This window comes from Podarcis bocagei (assembly GCF_964188305.1).
Source record: "Podarcis bocagei genome assembly, chromosome: 10".
Taxonomy (NCBI): domain Eukaryota; kingdom Metazoa; phylum Chordata; class Lepidosauria; order Squamata; family Lacertidae; genus Podarcis; species Podarcis bocagei.
Window position 1 is genome coordinate 55,937,015 of NC_138135.1, and position 26,426 is coordinate 55,963,440.

The following is a 26,426-nucleotide window of genomic DNA, read 5'->3' on the forward strand; positions in this document are numbered from 1 at the left end:
TTCTGTGTTAATTTTTATTCTGATCCACTTCCCTTGGCCAAGGTTTACGAGCTTTTTTCTTTTTGCAAAATCTCCCCCCAAACACTAAGTTTTTGAGGGTTTTTTTTGGGGGGGGGAATATACACTTCCAATATGAGCTGCCATGCATCCGGAATTTCCCGGACATTTTAACCGATTTCTGAAAAATCCACCTGGGTGTTGTTTTCGGAGAACGAATCCGGGATATGTCCGGAAAGTTTTTAATGGACTAGCATAGGGTTTAAATGTGATTGTAGCAATCTTACGAGTCTCATAGAACTTTGTACAGGCTAAACTAAAAAAAAGTAGGAGAGAGTGACTTTACAGGGTCATTCCTAAGATGAGGAGTACAAATGCTGAAAGGGACTGCTAGAGCATTTACCGTATTTTTCGCTCTATAAGACGCACCAGACCACAAGACGCACCTAGTTTTTGGAGGAGGAAAACAAGAAAAAAAATATTCTGAATCTCAGAAGCCAGAACAGCAAGAGGGATCGCTGTGCAGTGAAAACAGCAATCCCTCTTGCTGTTCTGGCTTCTGTGATAGCTGCGCAGCCTGCATTCGCTCCATAAGACGCACACACATTTCCCCTTACTTTTTAGGAGGGAAAAAGTGAGTCTTATAGAGCAAAAAATACGGTAAGTTCCCTGCAAAAGATCAGATACATGCTCTGAGAAGAAAGAGCCCCCCTTTTTACATGAATGTTTCAAAGGGACTTTACCTGCACTTCAGTTTTGTTTTCTAAAATGTGGGCAAAAATAAATGTGTGGGTGGAGAAGGGAAAAGATAAATATGTTAGACACTGGTAATCCATTTATCCTTTTTGATGTTAACCAGTGGGTATAGTAATACTGGTAAAGAAATATCAATTTGGGCCAAAACTTGCACTCTCCTCCATAATCTCACAACTGAAATCAGTAACTGTAAGAAGCTCAATAGACAAAACGAAGGGTGCAACAAGAATGAAAGGAAATCCATCAGACTGGCTGAGAAAGCAAGACTCCAGTAAGGAGGAAGCAGCTGTGGAATTGCAGATGTGCACGGAGAATTACTTATCAGCCCAATCAAGGAACTGCAATGATCTTTCAAGTCCCAGCTACATGACAAATTGCCTTTAAAGTACCAGCTGCTCTCTCAAAGACACTGCTTGTGAGTTAAGTCCCACAATAGGAAGGAGGGGAGGAAGGAGGGCAATGCACAAGGTCAATGGCGCCCTTAAACAGTAATCCTGAAGACACTTCCTCTTCAGCCTCCCGGTTGTGAGCTGTACAAAACAACTATCTTTACAAAATAGCCTTTCTAAAGGCGGAAATCATCCCGTCTCAGCAGAAGCAAGAGCCGTCTCAGCAGAAACTTAGCACGGCTGGAAGCAAACTTTCCTAGGCAATGCCAGTATTAAAACAATTGTCATTGTTATGTGTCTTGTTATGGATAATGGCAATCCATACAGTGCGTACGAACCCATGGCACAAAGGGGCACCATTTCAAATTCCCACAGCAGCAGTGGTAGCAGAGGGGAAGGCTTGTTTAAGGACTCGCTCTTCAGTGTCAAACTGGAAAATACAGGGGCTTGGGGTCTATAAGTCAGAAGGGAAGTTACCTATTCAGAAACTTCTCCCGGGAGTGTGGATCAGAGAGCTATCCTGAACAATGTGGGAACAAGCACACTGGGCAGCAGAGAGGAAAGGAAACTTGCCTTTCATAAATCTCTTCCCAATCATTTAATATTACAATCGAAATCAGACTATTTTAGGAACATTTGGGGGTTGTCCTTTGTACCCTTCGTAACTTCAATTGTTGTGCAGTTATCAACACAATAGCCTATTACGATTATTTGGAAAAACAAAGAGATTCAAGGGTTCAGCATGAATTCAGTGTGCATTCCATGCATTCCGTCCACATAACTGTTCACAATAATAGTACAGTGGTACCTTGGTTTGCAACCGCTTTGGATTACAACCGTTTTGGATTACAACCACATCAAACCCGGAAGTACGTGTCCCTGTTTTTGGATTACAAAAAAAAATAAAAATGGATTACAACCAATTTTTGGGGGGAGCCCCATTGACGAAAGCGCGCTTTGGGTTACAACCTGTTTTGGTTTACAAACGGACCTCCGGAACAGATTGTGGTTGTAAACCAAGGTACCACTGTACGTCGAAACAGTTAAATTGCTGAGAGATCCAGAGATCCTGATGGTTAACCTATCAGGACTGCATGATGGAGGTGTGTGAGGAACCAGGGTAAAGTGGACTGAGTTTGTGAAATGGACAGGGTTTTGAAACTAGGCCAGGGCCACAACTTCCTCACTTCTGCTTCAGAAAGAGTGAAACAGCAAAGTAAAATCCTATTATTTGTGTGTTGCAGAATACCTCTTTACACAAACCTAATAATAATAATAATGGTTACTATTATTATTTATTATTTCTTCCCCAGCCACTCTGGGCGGCTTCCAACAAAAGATTAAAACAACATTAAAACAGTCATTAAAAACTTCCCTAAACAGGGCTGAGATAATGTATCCCAGAAAATTCTTGTGGTCTTACACTTGGGGGATTGCAAGTTTGTTAACTTTGTAATGACCATGGGATATGCACATGTATTTGTCAACAATGTTTATCCAGGCCTTTGGAGCATAGCGGCTCTTGCTGAATAGCTCAGTTGGTTGAGCATGAGACTCCTAATCTCAGAGTCATGGATTCGAGTCCTATGTTGGGCATCGCAGGGGGTTGGACTAAATGATTCTTGTGGTCCAATTCTATGATTCTATGAAGGCATTAACCGCTGCAATCTGAATGAGGTTTTGATTGATTGTTTAAATGTGTTGTGATTAATTGTGTTATTTTATGTTCACTGCCCTGAGCTACCTTTCAGGAAGAAGCATTGGGGGAAAATAACTAACTAAATAAATGCACTTGTTCGCTAACTTAAGCTGCAATCCTATTTATGCTTACCCGAGAACAAGTCCCATAGGAATCAGCGGGTGTCACTCCTGAATAGACATGTAAAGGATTGTGCTATCAATTTAATTTATCATTACTAAAATTCCTTCATGAAACACGGGAAAGTATTCTAATGTTGCAATAGTGCAATAAGAAGGAAATACAAACTCTGGGCTTTGCCCCTCCCTTTGAAAGTGCATTCTGATTTATTTATTTTTAAAAAAATGTAAGAAAGTGAGCAGTTGGAACATAATTAGCTACACTTACCCTTCCATACATTTTTACTATATAAACAAGTGCTGAATGTTTCGGGCTCCACTTCTTCTCTTTGCTTATATAAAAAAGCCAACTTGTTGCTAAACAAGTAACCCATTTTATCTCTATCCATAGTGCCCTATGGCTTCATACAACATGAAGACAATTTGGGCTTTTTGTTTTTGTTTTGTTTTTAAAGCAGATAAATCAAAACTACTCACACAGAGCTTTATGTTGATTTAACATAAAAGCTGGAATTATGCCAGCTATGGGCAGAGGTCACCCCTGGCTGAGAAACTTACTCTTCTTCCCTTCTCCCTCCCCATCCAACCTTCTGTTAGTGTTTGGATTTGCAAATACTGCTGGACACTGTTGCATGCTTCAAAAATACTTCCAATTTTATTCTTCTTATTCTACTGCTGTGAATGACCCTGTCCATCTGTCAAGACTAATCCTGAACATCTGTACTGGGTTGGGTTGCCATATTTCAAGAGGGAAAAACCCAAAGCACCACCTTTCGGAAATTCCTCCCAGACATCAATTCCGCCTTTGAAGTCCCGGTAATGTCTGGGGAAATCCAGACATATGGCAGCCCTATGTCTACTGGGATGCCTGTCTACAAGACCAACATGTTGTCACATTTAATGGAGTGTCAAGTATTTGTTGGTGGTGCAAGTTTTACCCTAGATTATCTGATATTAAAAAGTAGAGACATCACCTTGCCAAGAAAGGCCCATATAGTTAAAGCCATGGTTTTCCCAGTAGTGATGTATGGAAGTGAGAGCTGGACCATAAAGAAGGCTGATCGCCGAAGAATTGATGCTTTTGAATTATGGTGCTGGAGGAGACTCTTGAGAGTCCCATGTACTGCAAGAAGAACAAACCTATCCATTCTTAAGGAAATCAGCCCTGAGTGCTCACTAGAAGGACAGATTGTGAAGCTGAGGCTCCAATACTTTGGCCACCTCATGAGAAGAGAAGACTCCCTGGAAAAGACCCTGATGTTGGGAAAGATGGAGGGCACAAGGAGAAGGGGACGACAGAGGACAAGATGGTTGGACAGTGTTCTCGAAGCTACCAGCATGAGTTTGACCAAACTGCGGGAGGCAGTGGAAGACAGGAGTGCCGGGCATGCTCTGGTCCATGGGGTCACGAAGAGTCGGACACAACTAAACGACTAAACAACATCTGATATTATCTCATGGGCTGCAATCCTATATCCATTTACTTGGGAGTAAGCCCCATTGAACACAATGGTACTTCTTCCTGAGTGGCCATGCTTAAGATTGAGCCGTAGGTTTCCTGATGGCTCATGAACATGTATGAGAAAAAGGGAAGGAGATTAAACTCCATTTATATTGTATGTAACCCGCCAAGATAAAAGGGGAGAAGTGCTATGGTCCAGAAAGGTTTTACACAAAAATGAGGTGCAAGAAAGCTACAAAACCTCCCGAAACACAGGCAACAAAAGAGTGTAGGCACATTTGCAGAAAGAGGCGCCCTGTCAGAAGTGATAGAACAAAGAACGAAATAAGAGTCTCGTTATTTGATCCAGCACATTCACAAGCTTTGCTGCAAAATACAGATAGAATTCTAAGAGAGGCCTCGTGCCAAGGTCATTTTCAATACAGCTAAGCCCGTGTGCCTGGCAGAATTACTCAAAAGAAGGCCAGAAGTGCATAGCAGAAAGCAAAGGTGGCATCAGGCAACTGTGAAATTAGACCAGATAGCCACAAATCCAGCTGGCAGCTCTCCAGAGGCAAGCACAGCCAGCCTCCTTGCAAACAAGACACCCAGAACCACATGGATCCTTATCCTAGATAACCTGATTTCTACTGCACTTTTCAAGCAGTGGGAAGCTTTCCAGAAGCTGTCAAGGTGAGAGCATAAATTGCAAGCTTGGGAGAAAGGTACGGCTTGCCAGACGATGCAAGGTTCATTGGCGACTACAAATAATGGCTAGCTCAATACCAATTACACCAGGATTTATGGGAGGGAAGATGGGTTTCTAAAAATGCTATACTAATTATATTTATTAGTACCCAATAAGGAAGGGTTCCCTTGCAGCATTCCTGGTTCCTGACAGTTTCCTATGAGCCAGTCTTAACCCTGACTTAATCTGGAGACACAACTTTGGATGGCAATACCAAATCCACACGCATTTGCACACAGCTCACAATAGATGATGTTCACAATGGAAGTTCTTCATATTTCAAATTTATATACTCGGTTCTTATAGGTAGATCAGCCGTGAGCAAGCGAAGGTTCTGTCCAACTTGGTGCAATGAAGAAGGGCTTGTGAATCTCCAAAAGAATTATTTTCAAGCAGCCATAGATTTAATTACAGTACATGAAAACATTTCTGTCTCATTTTAAAATGGGTTGTGGGTGGGCAGAGAAAACAAGGTGGAGAACGAATAATTTTTTTAAAAAACAACCCACTAAATATTGGTCAATAGTGTAATTTATTTAAGAGGTATGTTTGTGAGGGGCGAGAGAACATTAACGGCAATTGGATTTATTTTATTGTTCCCCAATGAGAAATGAGGCACTTAAACTTCACTTGCGCAATGATCTAATTATGGAGTTTATTTCAGAGTAATATAAAAAGAATGACCCTTTAATTACATACCATACAGCAGGCAGCTGGAACAATCAGGGTGCCCAGGTCTGTTTAATACCACTTCGAAAAAGTGAGTGCTATTTCCAGTATATATTCACGCACGTACAGAGAGTAATAAAGTCTTGCGCGACCTGAAAATACTACCCCACCACGCAAGCAAATTAACAAATCTATGCGAAGTAGCATAAGCCTAACACCAAATACCTTCGTCACAGAACGCTATAGTATTCTATCAATGAACAGGATAGCTGCAGAAGTCTGTTCTCATTAAACATCATGAGCCCAGCTGATAAATCTCATACGCGTTGTGAGAGAAAGCCCCATAGCAAATGTCCAAGTTAACACTGCACACGTTTCCTTCCTTCATAATAGAACAAAGTTAAAGACTCAAATGCCTGCTAGCTTCTGGATATAATAAAAGTTAATGACGCTTTCCTCAGCATTCATAATCTTTCTAAGGTTTAACTGCCTTTCATTGCGCAAGACGACAACGATCACACTGTGTGTGCATGACAATACTGCAATGTAAATCTGACATAACATATGTTGCCTTCTGAGCATCTTTTGGGTGGTGGGGATTGGTTCTACGTTTTACCCATGAAAAGCACAACTCCCATTTCTTTATTTTTTCAGGCACCAAAGTTCCTTTATAGAATAAATGAAAGCGAACTAGTTTGTTTCCCCTCCCCAAAAAAAATCTTCTAAAATTGACTTCTGTACATTGACTAGCTGCCAGATTTTGACCAAATGCTTCATACTGCCATTTGAAATCTAATTGTTTTTGGTAATATTTAATATGTGGCATGCGCTGACCAGAGAACCTTTAAAAAAAAAGTATAAAAATGTTGCACTTCATTGAAATAGAACACTATTTAGTATGAGATGGCTGGCAAGTAATGCTACTTGGGTTGTTTTTTTTTGTTTTTTTTGCAATGGCTGACACCTAAAAAAAATCAAAGTAGTAAAGAGACAATTTGAATTTCAAGGTAATAAGTTGTTACTGAAAATTCAAATTTTACATTTAAAATTTCACAGGCAAAATCTGGGTGCGTCAAAATGAAAATTGTGCAAACTTTCACACTGTTGCCAATACTCATTTCAGCTCTAAATTACACTTAATACTACAGCATCAGGATAGTCCTTATTGATTTCGTATCATGTCTGCTTTTTGAGACACAATTGGGCAATCACAATCTTATATTATTGATTCCTACCTTGCTTTTAAGAGTACAGCATTTTGTAAAGCAACTTTCTCATTCCACTTCACAACACCTCTGTGAGGTAGGTCATTAATAATTCCATTTTACAGACTAGGAAATGAGACGGAAATAGAATAAATTGCCTAAGGCTATCCAGAGAATTCACGACTAGGCAAGAAAGGCAGCAGTCCAATGCTACAAATGGAATTATACTACTTTTTGGTTAAAAGGGGGGAGGGGTGGAACAACAATTAAACTGGCACAATGGAAGCCTCTCTTTAGTAATTCAAGTATAAATGATCAGCTGCACAAAAGCACCCACTTTTTACAGTTATTGGCAACGTGGGGCCACACTAAAAATTATTTTACACTAAAAAATATTTTATAACCCCTTATCTGAGAAAGGTTCTCAAGAGGGTGGTGGCAGTCTAGATTCAGGAAGGCATGCTTGGAGGAGACGATATATCTGCATCCATTACTGTGTACAGTCGTACCTTGCTTCTCGAATTTAATCCATTCCAGGAGTCCGTTCGACTCCCGAAACGGTTCGGAAGCCAAGGCGCAGCTTCCGATTGGCTGTTGGAGCTTCTTGCAGCCAATCAAAAGTCACGTCGGATGTTTGGCTTCCAAAAAATGTTCGCAAACTGGAATACTCACTTCCGTGTTTGCAGCGTTCGGGAGCTGATTTGTTCAACAACTAAGGCGTTCAACTACCAAGGTACGACTGTAGCTTCAGGCTTGGTCATGGCACTGAAACTTCCTTGGTCACCCTGGCTGATGATATTTGTCGGGCGACCAGACTGAGGGAGTGCAAATCTGCTTGTTCTTCTTGACCTCTTGGCCATTTTTGATACCATTGACCACAGTATCCTTGAGGGAGTTTGGCATTGGGGTGGTGGCAGCGGTGTTGTGTTTCAGTGGTTCTATTCCTGCCTCCAGGAGGTGAAAGGCGGCATACGAATTTAATAATAAACAAACAAGCAAACGTTATACAGCCAGGTTCACGAGCCCTGCTAGTTGCCTCTGTGCAAAGGTTTTGACAAAGGTTTCCAGCATCTGGCTCCAAATGGACATTTAAAAAGCAATAGAAATTCTCCACCTGTCTTTTTTTAAAAAAGCTCAAGAGTTTATTCACTGGGTAACTCCCAGGCTGAATAATGGTACAGTGGTGCCCCGCAAGACGAAATTAATTCGTTCCGCAATTTTTGTCGTCTAGCGAATTTTTCGTCTTGCGAATCACGAAATCCCATAGGAATGCATTGAAAATCAATTAATGAGTTCCTATGGTCAAAAAAAGTCGAAACAAAGCCAAATTTGGTACAACAACAGTTTATTAACTGCTCTTTAAAGTCACACATACTGTAAAGAGCAGTTCAAAAATTGAAGGGAAAATAAATTAACTTTATAAACAAAACATGTCTTTGTTTTTAGACAAAGGAAACAAAGCCGCAAGACGTTTTCGTCTTGCGAAGCAAGCCCATAGGGAAATTTTGTCTTGCGAGGCAAATCGAAAACGGAAAAACCTTTCGTCTAGCGAGTTTTTTGTCTTGCGAGGCATTCGTCTTGCGAGGTACCACTGTACATCAACTGTCAGAAATATATATATCCATGTATGTGTGTTTGTGTGTTATTATTTCTAAATGTGTCTTTTACCTGCCTGAGAAGCTGACAGATCTTCACCCTCCATTCAACACTAACTATCCATAAAGATGAGTACAGTGGTAAAAGCAGTACATTCTCTCTTCCCCTCCTCTACTCACCCCCCAGCTGAGACAAACCCATTTTCTCTGCCCATTCCTTTTCATTCTGTTAATTCAGCAAGGTCATTAGCCAAGAATCTGACAGAAGATAACTTTCCAAGAGACATAATAAATGCAATGAAAACTTCTAGCTCGAATAAGCTAAAAGATTATATATATATATAAACACTCTCAAGAAAACTGTACCAGGCATGGAAATTCAGAAGGCTGCAGCTAACGGCTACTCTGCTTCATCTCTGAGCAAGGAAAATGTATTTATTTCTTTTCCAAAAATAGGAAAGCAGCAGATCACTTGGCCTAGTTCGTTTCTGTCACCTGGACACTGCTAGGCATGGGCGACAGCAGTAAATTTGCATACTCTGAAAGCAATACCCTTATGCAGATGAGTGGGGGTGTTGAAGGGCTATAAAAATTGTGTTTTGTGCAAACATGCAGCTAAACCTCATTCAGATGGGAAGTCTGGTAACTCTAAACCATGGGTAAGCAAACTAAGGCCCGGGGGCCGGATCCAACCCAATCGCCTTCTAAATCCGGCCCGCGGACGGTCCGGGAATCAGCGTGTTTTTACATGAGTAGAATGTGTGCTTTTATGTAAAATGCATCTCTGGGTTATTTGTGGGGTATAGGAATTCGTTCATTATTATTTTTTTCAAAATACAGTCCGGCCCCCCACAAGGTCTGAGGGACAGTGGACCAGCCCCCTGCTGAAAACGTTTGCTGACCCCTGCTCTAAACAATGGTTGGAATGGGTGCACATTGTAAAGCTAAACCATGGGTAAAGTAAATGAGAAAAGGAGGCAGAAATTCTCTCTGGAGAAGTAAACAGTGAACACATGAGTCTCTGGTCCACTCCTCTGCAGTGGTCACAACAGGTCACATTCATTTCCCAAATAAATAAATAAATTTCTTTATGCATGGGTTTTTGCTATTAGCCTCTAACTGACAACAACAGAAAAGGGAGACTGCGCAGGAACTGGAAAAAAATGGAGAAAAGGAGCTTTCGTTATTGACATTTATTTTAGGAATTTATATCCCGTTTTTCTTGCCAAAGTAACCCATAGCAGCTAACAATCAATGAATAAAACAACAGTAAGACAACTGAAACAAAAATATAGAGCATAAGACTTCCTCACGAAAAATCCAAAGCACTATAAAGCCAACAGCAAGCAAGCAAGCAAAATAAGGTTAGTTCTAGTTTGGTGACTGAAGTCATAGAAAGCCAAGGTTTGGCAGGCTTCCCTGGGAAGGACATAGCACCATGTTGATAACCAGTACTTTCCCTAAATGGGGCGAGAAGATACATCATGATTTTTGCAAAGTTCATGTATCATTTAACAAGTTTCAGGAGTGGAATATGTTTATACTGCTTCCATACCCAACATCCATGCAAGGCCTGCTTCTGGTTTGAGGGGACTCCCTCAGTAGGTAGCCTTTGGTAGGTCCTCTCCATTTAAATTTCCCATAATGCCGCTGAGGTGGCATCTTTCCAGGACATTGTGGGATATCTAAAATATTAGCTCGGAGCTGGGTTGTGTGTTAGTGCAGGACTGGTCCCTGTCAGGGCTCTGGGAACCTCAATAGCTGCTCAAAGATGCTGTTGCCAGGTCCACCACCACAAAAACCTGCCTCACTTGTACATTCTCCCTTTCCTTGCATGAAAGAAAGGTGTTAAAAACGACCCTCAGTATTTGTGCAAAAAAGATATCTTAACCTGCAGAGAAACTAGCCTCGAAGTCATCATGAGACAGTCTACAGTGGTGCCTCGCAAGACGAAATTAATTCGTTCCGTGAGTTTTTTCGTCTTGCGAAGCACGAAATCCCATAGGAATGCATTGAAATTCAATTAATGCATTCCTATGGTCAAAAAAAGTCCAAACAAAGCCAAATTTGGTACAACAAGAGTTTATTAAGTGCTCTTTAAAGTCACACATACTGTAAAGAGCATTTCAAAAATTGAAGGAACAATAAATTAAGTTTCTAAACATGACAGAAAAACATTTAAAAATCAACAAAGTGTACAGTACATTTTCTAAGACTCTGGGGGACAACTCGAAGAGGGTTCATCTTCCACTCTTTGCTTCTTGCTGAAGAACCCCCTCCTCAACTGTTCCCCCAGCCACCCACCACACAGAAATTCAAATCCAGAATTTTTTTTAAAAAACAGCAGAGTGGCCCAATGGTCACAGAAAATCATAAAAATGCAGGGGGGGAAACACACAAGCTTCCAGATTCTTGCAAACCCCTCCCCAACACCAAATCCTTGAATTCCAAACACCCCAACCCAAAATCCAAAAAAACCCCAAAAAGTTTTAAAAGTTTAACTTACCAAATGGCTGCAAAAGAAGTTTTGGAAAAGCTTCAAAAATCACCAAAGTCTTCAAAAACCTCAAAAAAGGCTACCACACCGCGTTCTATGAGTTGCTCCTCGAAGTCAAGTCGCAACTGTATTAACGGTGTTAAGAAAAAGGAAACAAACTTGCAAGATTTTTTCGTCTTGCAAAGCAAGCCCATAGGGAAATTCGTCTTGCGAAGCAGCTCAAAAAACACAAAACCCTTTCGTCTAGCGAGTTTTTTGTCTTGCGAGGCATTCATCTTGCGGGGCACCACTGTAGTTCTAGAACCTCTTTTTCTTCTCAAATAATGTCTCCTTCAAAGCAGGTGGCACTGGGGTCTAAACCACTGAGCCTCTTGGACTTGCCAATCTGGTCGGCAGTTCGAATCCCCACAACAGAGTGAGCTCCCATTATTCTGTCCCAGCTCCTGCCAACCTAGCAGTTTGAAAGCATGCCAGTGCAAATAGATAAATAGGTACAACTGCGACGGGAAGGTAAATGGTGTTTCCGTGTGCTCTGATTTCCGTCACAGTGCTCCGTTGCGCCAGAAGTGGTTTAGTCCTGCTGGCCACATGACCCGGAAAGCTGTCTGTGGACAAATGCTGGCTCCCTCGGCCTGAAAGTGAGATGAGCGCCGCAACCCCATAGTCACCTTTGACTGGACTTAACCGTCCAGGGGTTCTTTACCTTGCCTTTTAACTTCAAAGCTATCCACACCCCAACCCTGCATCTAAGGCCATGCACACACTCCCATTTACTCTGCAACCAGCATGCCTCCACTGCTGTTTTGGGATGCGGTCTACAAATGACTTAACCACGGTCCACATCTATCCTGTCATTTCTTATGAAATACAACATCTTTCCCCAGAAAACACACGTGGGGTGGGGGGGAAGAGAGAGAGGACAACCTAGCTGTGTATAAAGCTAATAATGTGTACACAACCTAAAACCAGGTATTCCCAGACAGGAATTATGAGCTGTAAGAATATAATAATGTGTGAAGTGGCATTAAGCCCTAAATTTCATTTTACATCTGTTCCAGCATCTATTGCGATCCCAAAGCAATAGCTGCAAGCTGGAGTCATCAGACATGCCGTAGCAATGCTCCAGCTTCCCAAAGTGTGAAATTTTGCTAATCACAGTTCTCACCCTAGCTGGCATATTACTTTGTTTAAAAAGCGGGGCGGGGGGGGGGGAGAGACCCTCTCTTCAGTTTCACTCTTAAAGGCTGCTGATTAACTCAGCATTTTGTCCCGCTGAGACTGTGAAAGGCAAATGTCGTGTTTTATATTTGTTCTAGCAATCGGGATAATAACAACTTTCCTTGCAGGCCTCAACAATCAAGGAAGCTCTGGAGCCTGTAGGCATGTTGATGAAGCTCATCAATGAGAAAGTCTTCCTGGGATCAGTTCCATCAAAAACAGCAGGATTCATTACACAGCTTGCCCAAATGAGTCTTTCAGAACTTTAGCAGAAGAAGCAGGCATATGCTGGACATTGCTAATATCCTTTTACCTGTTCCTAGAAGATTATCCAATAGTTTGCACATTGTATTAACACTGCATCCCTCGGTTGTTGCACTAGGAGGGTAATATCTTTGTTTGCTTTAAGTATCTACATAAGTGAGAAGTGAGAGCTGGACCATAAAGAAGGCTGTCACCGAAAAATTGATGCTTTTGAATTATGGTGCTGGAGGAGACTCTTGAGAGTCCCATGGACTGCAAGAAGATCAAACCTCTCCATTCTTAAGGAAATCAGCCCTGAGTGCTCACTGGAAGGACAGATTGTGAAGCTGAGGCTCCAATACTTTGGCCACCTCACGAGAAGAGAAGCCTCCCTGGAAAAGACCCTGATGTTGGGAAAGATGGAGGGCACAAGGAGAAGGGGACGACAGAGGACGAGATAGCTGGATAGTGTTCTCGAAGCTACCAGCATGAGTTTGACTAAACTGTGGGAGGCAGTGGAAGACAGAAGTGCCTGGCATGCTCTGGTCCATGGGGTCACGAAGAGTCGGACACGACTAAACAACAACAACATCTACATAACTACTACAAAAAAAATCTGGGAAGATAATTCTAGTGAATTGTATGTGAACAGTCTGCTGACCCCCTTCCCCACTGTGGGGACATATTAGCTGCACAAGTATGGAGAGGAACAAAACTATATTGCTGGGATACTGCTGAAAAGCTTTAGAGCAGGAGTCCTCGGTGTTGCATCATTTCTAAAGGCAAAGACTCACTCAGGGGATATATTTAGATTGTTTTCAAGTTCCCCTTGTCTAAGGGAATCTGTATATTCACACATACTAATTTTGGAAAGAGGAAACACTGCTTTATACAGACTAGAAAAATGACAAATAAATCTTAAGCCTCATCTCCACCTAGTCTGTGCCAAACACACCAGGACAAAGTTTATAAGAAACCAAAGTTTCAATAGAAAAATGCAGCCATAAAGCACGCATTTTGGCACTCATGCCCATTGGCAAAAGGGCCATATGTCAGAATTTGTGTGTGGGATGAGGGAATTCTGTGGCCCTCCAGAGGGTGTACAGTCTTCGACAGTGAAGGAAGAACACTTTTTTCATGAATTGTAGCCCTGGATGGCCTTAAAGCCTATGAATTTGAAGTTGGTGGACATTACTATATCTTATGGGTGCATGGTTTAACTATGCACAATGTGAAGAAGTCCTTTCTTTTGTTTCAGCACTCAGGTTCGTTGAATGTCTATGAGTTCAAGTATTACGGAGAAGAAAAACTTCTATATCTGCTTTCTTAACACGATACACCATTTTATATACCTATATCATGTCCCCTCTTACAATTTTTCTTAACTGAAAAGCCCCCAAGTGTTGTAACCTGTCCCTATATGAGGGTTGCTCCAACCCCTGATCATTTTGATTGCTCTTTTCTGAACCTTTTCCAGCTCCGCAAGATTCTACTTACCACTATAGACATCGTAAACTATTCCTCAGAGTATGTATGATGCTTTGAGATAGAAGCACAATATTCATTTTGTTATGTTTGTATCTTACCCATTCATCCAAGGAACTCAAAAGTGCCTCAGATACAGCCCTGTAAGGTAGGGTGAAAACACTATACATTACTTACTTTGGGCAAAACAAAAAACTTTGTATCATACATGTCGCTCAAATGACCTTATATCCTCTGTAAATAAATAAATAAAAGGAAAGGAAACAGCATCCAACTTGACTGCTTTTCTTATCTCTTCCGTTTGAAGGGCAGGGTTTCATTTTGGACTTGGCAACGTCTCACTGGAATACTAATGGCCAGAAATCAGCACTTCGTACACCTCTGAGTGACAATATTTTTCCAGCTTTGCCTGTTGTTGCGTTTTGTTCACTTTAATCTCACCCGCTAGCTATTTTAGGTTTATCTCTTTGAAAACACATACACCAGCCCTTTGCATTTTTAAGTTCCAAACTTTCCCTGGTTTGTCGGAAGGGGGCAAAGTTTTCAAGTGAAGCCCATTTCCATTCTCCCTGCAGCATTGTCAAAGGAACAGTTTATCTAAAATATACTGTGGCTACATTTTTCTCCCATATGCATCAAGTCCTTTCTCCTCCAATAAAACAAAGACTGAGACTTCTCAGAGATTGCAGATCTCGGCTGTACATACGGAAATTCTGACACCTTATGTAGGTAAGCAGCACTATATGACTGTTATATGAGTTTTATGGACTGTACTTTGTTTTGTTTTGTTTGTTTTGTTTTGTGTTTAAAAAGGGTCATCCACTAGGAACCCACAAATGCTGCCTTTAAAAAGTTAGCACCACTAAAACGGTCCACAATTTTCTTGATGCCATTTTTTAAAAAGTGTATGTTTATAAATGTTTCACAGCTGCATGCTCCAATAATGGAGTGCAAAACTCCTCTGATGATATTTAAAGTTTTTTTTTATTAAAAAAAAACACATCCCCCCAAATGCACATTTACCCACCTAGGAATCTCTCACTTGCATGGTAGGACATTACATGTGGATATGTCAGAATGCACACACACAATTAATATGCATTGCCAGGAGTATAAGCATGTATTTCACAACCCAATGATACTTTGGCCCTTTGGAAGAAAGAAAAAGGTAGAAAGTGCATGGAGAATGGGTATATACCTTGCACCTGCTGTGAGAGCTCAGTAGCGAGAGTGTGAGACTCTTAATCTCAGGAGCATGGGTTTGAGCTCCACGTTGGGCAAGATAAATTCCTGCATTGCAGGGGGTTGGACTAAAATCTGGAAGAATGGCAGGTGAAAGTGATGGACTACATGGAATTGGCAGAAATGACTGGCAGAATTCGTGACCAGGGAGAAGAGTCGGTGGAGGAAGATTGGAAGAAATTTAAAGACTATTTGCAGATGCACTGCAAAATTAAGGAATGTTAAAACGATGTCTGATGGCAAATAAGTGGTATTGGTAAAAAGATTTCTAAGAAAATGTAAATAGGGATTGATAATTGGAAAATTGATATTTATAATAGGTTAATATCTTGAGTGAGGATAAATGTTAGAGGGTAAGGATTTGCTGAATTTAATATCTGAACTGGAATACAAAATGGTAGGTGTGAGGAGGTCAAGAAACTAGTGAATGAAGTATAAGATTTGAAAATACTAATCTTTTTTCTGTTTTGTTTTTTGGTTTCTCTTTATGCTCTTATTCTTTCTTTTTTCTCCCCTCTTTTTGTTAACTGTTTTCTATTGTGTACTTTTTATGTGTTTTGTTTTCGTATTTTTATATTTTTGTAGTTTTCTTATGTTTAAATCCTGGAATTTTTTATTGTTTGTGAAACTTCAATAAACATTATTACAAAAAAAAGAAAAAAAATCAGGGGTTAGCAAACTTTTTCAGCAGGGGGCTGGTCCACTGTCCCTCAGACCTTGTGGGGGGCCGGACTATATTTTGGAAAAAATAATGAACGAATTCCTATGCCCCACAAATACCCCAGAGATGCATTTTAAATAAAAGCACACATTCTACTCATGTAAAAACATGCTAATTCCCGGACCGTCCACAGGCTGGATTTAGAAGGCGATTGGGCTGGCCCCGGCCCCCAGGCCTTAGTTTGCCTACCCATGGACTAAATGATCCTTGTGGTCCCTTCCAATTCTACGGTTGTATGCCTCCTGAAGCTGAAGCTCCAATACTTTGGAGCCAACTCCTTTTTAAAAAATGAGCTTTATTTATTTATTAAATTTTGTACCCTGCCCTTCCTCCTTAAGGATCCCAGCATGGCAAACATTGAATGTTAAAACAGTACAATTTAAAATAAAAGTATTTTATTTTCATATTCATGAGAAGAAAAGAGAAGACTCCCTGGAAAAGACCCTGATGTTGGGAAAGATTGAGGGCACAAGGAGAAGAGGACGACAGAGGACGAGATGGCTGGACCGTGTTCTTGAAGCTACGAACATGAGTTTGACCAAGCTGTGGGAGGCAGTGGAAGACAGGAGTGCCTGGTGTGCTCTGGTCCATGGGGTCACAAAGAGTCGGACACGACTAAATGACTAAACAACAACAACGATTCTATGACCACCCAGTGTATTGTAAGGTCTCACATGCCCTTCGATGTATCTTGGATCCACAGACTGGCATGAACGGCAAGTGTTTCACGCAGAGTCTTACTCCTGCAGCAACGATGTAATCTTATATTTTCTGCAATAATTCAAGTGTGCTGGTGACTAACCAGTTCCTCATGTTCACATATCACAATTGGGAAAGGCTGGCAGCAGCCTTTCTGGGCTGATGATGAATCACCCAGATGACTAAATCACCACAAGAGGGAAGAGACAAAGAGAGAGACCCACTCCATAAATTTAAAGTGCATTCGATGCACATTTAGAGCACATGAATCTTTAAATGTGTGTTGGGTGTCTTTTAAATGTATGGTACAGATCTTCCCAAATAGGGAGCACAGCACAACAGTCATATGGATTGGCCCTCAGTCAACGCCATTAAAAAGTGAACCTAAACAAAATCCCAACAGCAAAATTGTAATCCAAATTCCCTCATTCTGGTTTTCTTTCATCAGTTTTCCAGCTTCGATCCCAGAGAAATCGTTTAAATAATAGGATCAAATACTTCACCCCGTTAAATAAAAGTGGGAGAGAATATGCAGACATACTCTCAAGAGCCATTAACTAGCACAATACAGGTCAGCTGATGCTGTAAATTGCCGGTTTCCTTATTGCTTTCTCAATTAAATAATGTATTTGGTGTAACGCATAGAAAAAAATGCTGAGACTGCACGAACAATGCCAAAATAAATAAAAGAGAGGAAGCAGGAATAGCATCCCTCATTGAAAATTAACCTTTACACAGTATTTCAAATATTTTACCATATATACTATTCCAGTGTTAAGAAGAAGAAAAGAATCACTTCCCATTTCATTAGGATTATCCAAAAGGTCAGCCTGCTGTCATGCTCTGGACAGCCATTGCAATTCATTAGTCCCAACAAACAGATGTGATAATTGTGCTTATTGGGTGGCTTCCATGCTTGTGGTGGCGGAGACAAAGAGAGAGATGCTATTATATGGCCAGCATAATCCTGCCTAATCTCTTAAGGCATATGTGTTAACTGCTGGTGGAAGGAGTATTGAAGAGCAAAGATCAGTGGACTGAAACATACCTTCTAAGCTATGTACATCATGTTTGTATGAATGTAAGTTGGGGAAATCAACATACATTTAGACCTGCATTTGAAAAAGTACAGAAGATCTCCAAGTATGTCAATTTCAGCTAATCCTATTCAAACGTACCTTGCAACGTCTGCAGCCTTCTGTTCCAACTGCATTAGACACAGGAAACAACTCATACAGTTCTCCGCTAGAAAATAGCATTGCTGACACTTCAACTCTGTCCTTACCATAATAAGAGACTCCTCTTTAGCTGCTAGTGAAGAAGCTGGATATTTGTTGATGTGAACTCTCCACCTCTACCCGAGATAACAGGCTCTTAGCTTACTTCGAAGACCACCGACATTGACACTGCCATAAAAAGGATGCCAAAAGATCCCCCCTCTCGGAAAAACAGAGCGATTATAGTTAAAACAGAGAGCAGAGAAGAAATGGCATTTCTAGACTCACAGCAGGAGGAGGAAGAAGACAAAGAAGATCAAATTATTCTCCTTTACACTGATGTGATGCCAATGAAGCCAGCACAATCACTGTGCACTGGTGCAAAACTTGTAGTAATGAAATAAAAAGAAGGGTCCAGCTATCAGCCCGAGAGATCCAATTCTGCAGTTGAAATGCTGCCAGCTCAACTTCCCATCTAGAGTCTTCAGACACCCAGAGGACTTTCTTCTAAAATGTTCACATTTACAAGTGATTCACAGGCTATTCTTTCACATTCACCACACAGGTATAAACTCGGTCACTTATGGAGCCGTTGGTGCACCTCCACGTACCCTGTTGGAGCAGCAACACCAGAGACCAAAACTTTTAGATTCATCTCAGAAGGTTCTTGCGAACAGCTGGCCATCAACGGTGAGAAACAGGGCAATAATCTGCAGCCGTGGATAAAGCTCCTGCACCTTTAGATCAATGTAGAGAAGACGTATTTCAACAAGGGCAGGTTCTGTAGGGTAACAGGTCAGGCTGGTGTAAAATGAAGAACTTCCATGCCTTCTCCTCCTGCACACCTCTCCTGCTCCACCGTCTCCCAGGATCAGAACAGGATTGAAGTGGAAGGAGCCTAAAAGCACTGTGACACCCAAGGTGGTGTGGTGGTGATGATGATGATGGGAAGACACTCAAGGAGCTTGCAGTCACCAGATATTTGAGATAAGGGAAGCTAGCAGACGAATGTGAGCAACTTAATGGCCAATCAACTTCACCTTCCTTTCACACAGGGATGAAGTAAAGGGAGTTTAAGAAAGAGGTTTTTGCAGAAAATGTGGATTTGAAGTGGGATTTGAATAGGAAGGAATTTCAGGCATTAGGAGCCCCACAGGAGAGCAGGTGGAGCTTTCCAATGTCCCTTCAAAACTCCAAGCGAGCCTGCTGTTTTACCACCCTTGTGCCAGGTAGAGAGTGGAAGGCTATTTAAGTAACACACGAGAAGACCCATCAGTTATCTGCATCATTTCCCGTGAGCCAAAGGCAAAATGATCCAAGAGCATTGCCTCTGACTGATTCGACACCCCAAGCATCCCCACACGTTGAGTTGTATGGGGCTGCTTGAAAGCAGAGAAAGGGAAAGGAGATGGTTTACTACATTATAGCAAACACTTCTGATCCTTTGTGGGTCACAAAGAACCACTTCAAAAAACAGCCAACAGCTTTGTCAACTAAAATCTGCCGTTCTTTCAAACTTAGCACTTGTCCAAATTTCACGAAGCTTTTATGGAGATCTCAAGATTTCACGCAGATCAGATTTACCACCGTTAGAACTTGGCAGGATTACTAGCTACGCAAGGGAAGAATGCAACATCTGGCACATGGAGACTAGTCAAATGAGTTGTAAAAAAATGGTATTGAATGCTAGGCTGCATTCCTGCAGATCTTTGGATCAATTTAATCTCTGCTATACAAAGGACGTGGCTGCTGTGTTAGCATCCACATGGGGACAAGCGAAGTCACCCTGAAATCATCACACATGAACTACATAGCCCTTTCCCCTACTGTTGAGCTCTGACAGCTGAAGGTACAAAACACACCCCTGCAGCATTTTGCTTTGCTTAAACTTCTCCATTTCTAGCACAGGAATTAGTTCTTTAAAAATCCCAAATCACAGCCACAGATACCAGCCTTAAAAACTTAACCAAGGGGCAACTCAAACATTTGACTTTGTAGTTGTTATGTGTGTGTTTGTTAAACAACCAAGCCACTTCTTCAATGTGTAACCAGAATGCAGAAATGATTTGAGTACGTTCAATGATCCTGCACATTTTCACTATTCGGCAATATACAAAAGTTTTCCCAGTCACTTTTTGGGTTATTTTTCTATATGGCCAGTTTTCCAGAGGTTTTGAAGTTGCCCTATGTAGAAGGACCACAACAGCTACAATTTGTAAATAAAGCATCCTTGCCTAATAAAATCAAGACACAGCATCATTCTGATCACCTGAGAAGAAAAGTTATAGGAAGTATGAAAAGATACATTTTCATACTTCACAGTCTCCATGTTCTGTGATCCTCACACATGCTCCTTGTCCAAGAAGGCAGTTATCTGTGCTTTATTATTATGTCTGAACCCAGAATTGTGGTTAACCCTAACCATAGTTTAAGCCCCCCCAAAAAAAAAAAAACGTTAGCTACCCCTAGTTTAGGGAAACAATATTACTTCATAAAGCATGATTTTCCAGTTGTCATTGCACTACAATTCCCATCTTTCCTAAACTCAATGGATATGCTGGCTTGGGCTGATGGGAATTGGAGTCCAGCACCATTTGGAGAACTCCATGTTGAGAACCCCTGCCCTAACCGTAGTTTATCCAGTTTTGGTTGTAATATGTTAAGTGTTAGTTGAAAATTTAGCTTAGTTAATTCCCACCCACTATGTCATGATTATGCTAGATAAGGGAAGGGGATTGCTCACAAGCCCAAAACTTATTAACATGATAAAGGTAAAGGTAAAGGACCCCTGACAGTTAAGTCCAGTCGCAGATGACTCTGCGGCGCTCATCTCGCTTTACAGGCTGAGGGAGCTGGTGTTTGTCTGCAGACAGTTTTTCCGGGTCATGTGGCCAGCATGACTAAGCTGCTTCTGGCAAAACCAGAGCAGCGCATGGGAATGCCGTTTACCTTCCTGCCGGGGTGGTACCTATTTATCTACTTGCACTTTATGACGTGCTTTCAAACTGCTAGGTTGGCAGGAGCTGGGACCGAGCAACAGGAGCTCACTCCGTCGGGGGGATTCAAACCGCCGACCTTCTGATTGGCAAGCCCAAAAGGCTCAGTGGTTTAGACCACAGTGCCACCTACATCCATAATTTAGTGTTACATTCAATGCAGCCATTATCAAAGGGCATCAATATCTATGCAATGTATTTTATTTGCATGAGTGTCCATAATATTAAACGGATAACAAATAAATTAGATTTCTATTTAATGATTAAATAAAACGGTTTAGTTCACTGAATACGCGAGTTACCCATTTAATATTATCGACACTCATGTAAATATATTATTACATTTTAATCATGTAGTGGAGGTCAAGGTTTGAACAAGAACATGTGTCTCAGAGGTATACTACTCTTGATCTACTTCATTTCCATTGTTATTTTGCAATTGCAATAACATTTCCAAGTTTTATAAGCCCCTAAAAAGCCTCTTAATGCACTGGTGAGTTAGCCTGAATTTGAGAGAAACAGTCTATGGCAAAAGGGAGTTTGCCTAGCTGTGGGTCTAAGCAAATAGGTATAATTGACTTATCCCCTGAAAATAGGTGTTTATAACAAACGCTGACAAGCTGGAATTATAGCCAAAGAGAGTCTGCTCCTGAATATTCTTCATGCAAGCATGTTAAATAAAAAAATAAAAAACACAAATCCACTAAAAACCAACTTCTCTTTTGAGGAGCCCAGAAAGAGAGGAAATTGCTAAGAAGAGTTACTCACAAGCTTGCAAAATTCTGACCATTATCTCCATAGAAACAAAAGTGAAAAATATACATAAGGAATGCTTAAAAGGCAAGCACACTTTGCTGCATGAAATTCCCTGGCATTTTTAATCTTGTCATAAGACCCTTAAGTAGGTCACTGCAAGCTTAAAGAATTTTGACAGTAAGCAAAGAATGATGGTTAATGTCATGCAAATCACCTTGCTAGGAAAGTTAGTATTTTTTCCCCCTCCTGACTTGGCCCAAACTTCAATTTGAGAAGGAAGCCAACACTCTAGAAGTGGACGATTATTATGAACAGAAGCAAAAGTAAGAGATACAAGTGGAAACTTACTCCAAAGGCTTCCAAGACGGGGAGTCCTTTTGACTGTGAAGGTCATCCCCTATATTTACACTTGTTGAAGAGATTTTTGCAGGCATTTTCTGATGGTGGAAATTGCATAGAGGTGGAAGGTGACATTTTGGCAGCGAAGTAGCTGTCTTCAGTGCAAACCCTAAGGCTGCTCCATGGCTCCCACCAACAACTCTTGGCTAATATAGAAGTACATTGTACAAAATAGCACATGGTTTCTAATTCCAAGTGTAGAAATTATGCCCTATTAAATTCAGTGAATTAAAAAGCAAAGAATTTTACATAGCACAGAAACATTTATTCTCATATGGATTTACTTCTCAAAAGATCACCTTCACAGAATATCAAGTTCTTAGCTATTATTCAGTTCTTTTTGAGTCAGTTCACACACATTATGCTTTCAGTTCTTATATCTAAAGAGCATTTAATTTAGTATTTCCAAAGTATTTCTTTATTCATAGAGCTTAATTTTAGAAGGCGGGGGGTAGGTTGTTACACCTTTGAAAGGCTTCAGGTTTCTCTCTTGTGCAGAAGGATAGCAAACCTCGTTGCCTATCTAGGTCAAGCCTGTCACTTATGAATGATCACAAGCAAGGTCAAAATAACTGAATTCAGAAAGTCAGCTGCATTTTAAATATTTCTGGAAAGGGGAAAACACAGAATATAGAACGTAGGTTGGTGCCATCCATCACACAATAGACAGAGTCTATCTAAAAGGGGAACCACAAAGAGGAACTATAGCTAATGCCTGCCTTCTGGAAAATCCATGAACTATGAGCTGCACTCATGTGTTCCCTCCCACAATGCACATCACTTTAAAGAGTTACTTCCACTTCTGCTGAAATCATTTTCTCTTACATCTGAACTGCCAAAGTATGAGCTTTGTGACCCTCCCCAAAGCCAGGGCTGCAATCTCCTATTTGATCCCAAAGAACATCCAAACACAAAGATAATGAACACCATAGGAGCCAACTCCTAGCGGCCGACGTCCCTTCAGCCCCCCCAAAAAATATTTGAGCATGCTGGACCCCCCAAAAGTTGATGGGCATTGCCATTCAAATGGGGTGTGTATGCTGTGCCATGTGACCACCCCAATATTTTATTGGTACCCCGATGAACATGTATGGGGGAATGATCAATCTACTCGTTCCTGACTGTTCATAAATTCACTGAACTCTGGAGAGCTGATTTAAACAATCTGTTATGGAAGCTGCCAAAAATTACTTCCATAGGCTGACGTAACACCTGATACGTCTTTACCAAATGTGGCAGCTGATATAGAGATGAAGGCTTTCATACTATTATGACAGCCACACAGAGACCACCAGCACAGTGAATTATTTTTGGCGGAACCATACAAGAAAGCGACCCTGGGCTTATTTATCCAGATATCTGAAGGAGTCTTTAAATAATGCGGCGACAGAGAGAGGGGTGGTTCTCTGAAGACAATGGATGCAGTTGACCACATGTTTTGTATTCATAAAGTCACTGGGTTCATCTTCAAGAAGGCCTGAGGGTGATTTCTGCCTGAAACATCAGAGATCCATGGTCATTCAGGGGACAAAGGCTGAGATGGATGGGACAATTGTCTGCCTCAGTATAAGTTAGCTTCCTGAGCTCTTATGAGCAGGATACAAGGAAGTGGAAAAACTCACAGAAGGTCCCATTCACCCTTCTGTGAGCTGGGGGGAGGTGATAATCAGTTGTAATTGCCTTGTTTATGGAAGGGTACAGATAACCTTGTGTAAGCTTGCTTTGTGTACTTGTACTGCCCCACGCGAGTAGACCGCTCATGTGTGGAGTGTTTTTATGCAAGCTGACCTCTGACTTCCCAGCACAGCTGACTCAGATACATCAGCCAAGTGGAAAATAACAGAAACATGCTGGCTTGATGCTATTAATAATTGAACAAAGTCATAAATGGAAAAAGTACCTAATCTGACCCTATAGGGGGAAAACAGCCACACCTGTGCACAACTGGCTGGTGAAACAAAGCAGTAGTCAAAAACCATGAATGCAGAAGTTAACTGTACTTGCCTGAAAGCTAATGATAAGGAATTTCCCCTATCCACAATGCACTAAGCAATCAACTTTCGCATCTTTCCGGGGTTTACCAGAAGGAGAAAATTAAAAGGAAACCCTGTGCTAGGATGCAGGACAATATTCTAGGTCAGTGTGCCAAGAGGAGCAGAGAAACGTTATAGGCCGGACAACAGTGGTACTGTAATCTCCCTGTTTGCCAGTGGGTGTTGCTATGGTAACAGAGCTCATTAAGGGGGTGAGATAGGGAAGCAGCCCTTTTCAACAAGTGGATCGCACAGTGGTAGAACAATGCAATCTATCCATCGGGATTCATTTGCATCAACCAAGGAGCTACTAGATTGTATCACTGGCTTTAAAAGCGAGGAAAGCACGTGTCTATTTTTTTAAACACCCACACACACCCCTCACTTCTAGAAACTGTTTCTCTTCCTGCAACAGTAGCAGCCTTATTAAGTCAATTCAGGCTTTAAATCTTCTGTTTGGGTTTGCATGTATCAGATTGCAGAAATACCCCGTGAACATCACAGACTGGTTTAGCTCAGCGAGTTGCACATCTGTCGCATGGGAGAGAGCTCTTGTTCTGTCTATCCTCCTGTCATCGGGTTGCTGCTCTGTTTTGCTCCACCGGTGATGACATTCGCCGGAGCACAAATATAAATTTGGCTCGGGCTTTTCAAACAGATGTTGCCAAAGTGCTTTCCGCTTTTTCTAGCCTGTCTCTCCTTCTCTCAAATATTGGAATTTATGTGGAGGAAGGCTGCTTGACAGCCTGCTGTTCCCAGCTTTGAAAGCAAAGAAACGCTGGGGAGAATGGCAGGCGGGAGTGAGGCAGCCTCCGCCGATCCTTCCCAGTCTTTTCATTCAGCAGGATGCTTTGCGTTCGGCTCACCTTTCCCACGCACAGCCTGACAGACAATTCTGGCAGCAAGACCTGTGGAGAAAAGGTCAAAAGACACAGAGGCTGGGAAATGAAAGTGCTGGATTAGCTGGTTTCAGACTGCTAAGCAGCAGGAAAACGTTCGGTGTGGTATAGCCTTGGCAGAGAGTAGAGTTGCCCTCACGCCTGCTAGGGGTGAGCAGGAGGAGACAAGACTTCAACAGGCTATGCATGAAACTCCTGTAAGAACCAAGAGAGCCTAATTATCATTGGAGTCAGATGGCGGCTCTACAGAGAAAGGCAGATACACATTGTATAAGGGTCTCTCATCCCCAGTAGGCTCCAGTTGTGGGCACTGAGCTGTCCTCAACCAGGAATTAGCAGGCTGGGCTTTCTTCATGGCAGCCTGTTTTCCTTGGCAATCCCTCCCCTTTCCCCCCTATAGCCACTTGCTTCAGCAATAGGAGTTAGCAAGTTATTTTTTGCTATTTACTTTATTTGGTTCATCTTTTTATTATTATTCTGCTGCTGCTAGTAGTTAGCCACAGTAAGTGAACCTTTTAATAATTGAATTGTTTTTTGTAATCTGCCATTACGGTTGAAAGACCGTCTATAAATCTTCAGGCCACTCCCATTTCTCAAGAGTAACTGAATATTACAAATCTTGGCTTCATTCATTCATTTTATTTGGATTCCACTTTTACACACAGGGAGAAATCATGCTCAAAGCAGCTCACAACAAAGAAGCAGGGACGCATTTCAAACAAACACTGTGAAAACAATTTCACAATAGCATAGCAAAGCAATGTTCCATCTTCAGTTTTGAGTTTCTCCCATCTTCCTCTCTTTCTTCAAAGTTGCTACACCTGTATCTTCTCACTTACAGGATCTCGGCCTTTTGTAATGAAGCTTCTTATTTACTCTTTTTGAAAGGCTATTACAAAAGGCCGAGAAGATGGAAAAACTGAGTTTGAAAATTTGTAGATAGTTGAGAAATTGGGACAAAAGAATAGAGAAATGGGCATGTACAGTACACCCATTCTGTACAAAAAGCTGTTTGTTGTTGTTGTTGTTGTTTAGTCATTTAGTCGTGTCCGACTCTTTGTGACCCCATGGACCAGAGCATGCTAGGTACTCCTGTCTTCCACTGCCTCCCGCAGTTTGGTCAGACTCATGTTTGTAGCTTTGAGAACACTGTCCAACCATCTCGTCCTCTATCGTCCCCTTCTCCTTGTGCCCTCCATCTTTCCCAACATCAGGGTCAAATGAGCACCTTCTCACTTACACAAGTCACATTCCATTCTCACAACTGCAGGGACTACATTCAGATAGCACAATAAACCATGGTTTACCATCACAGGAACAAACCACATCAGCCTCAAGCTCACGCAAATCCCATTCCCTTCTCTTTCTCTAGCACAACCACGGGAGGTGTTGGGAAGCTTAGA

The 26,426-nt window shown here is 41.5% G+C and overlaps 1 protein-coding gene across 5 annotated transcripts in view; it reads right to left on the reverse strand.

The window, feature by feature from the left end:
• The window catches only part of DOCK4 (dedicator of cytokinesis 4), a 262,514-nt gene that overhangs the window by 170,540 nt on the left and 65,548 nt on the right, over window positions 1-26,426 (reverse strand). The gene's annotated exons all lie outside the window — the stretch shown is intronic.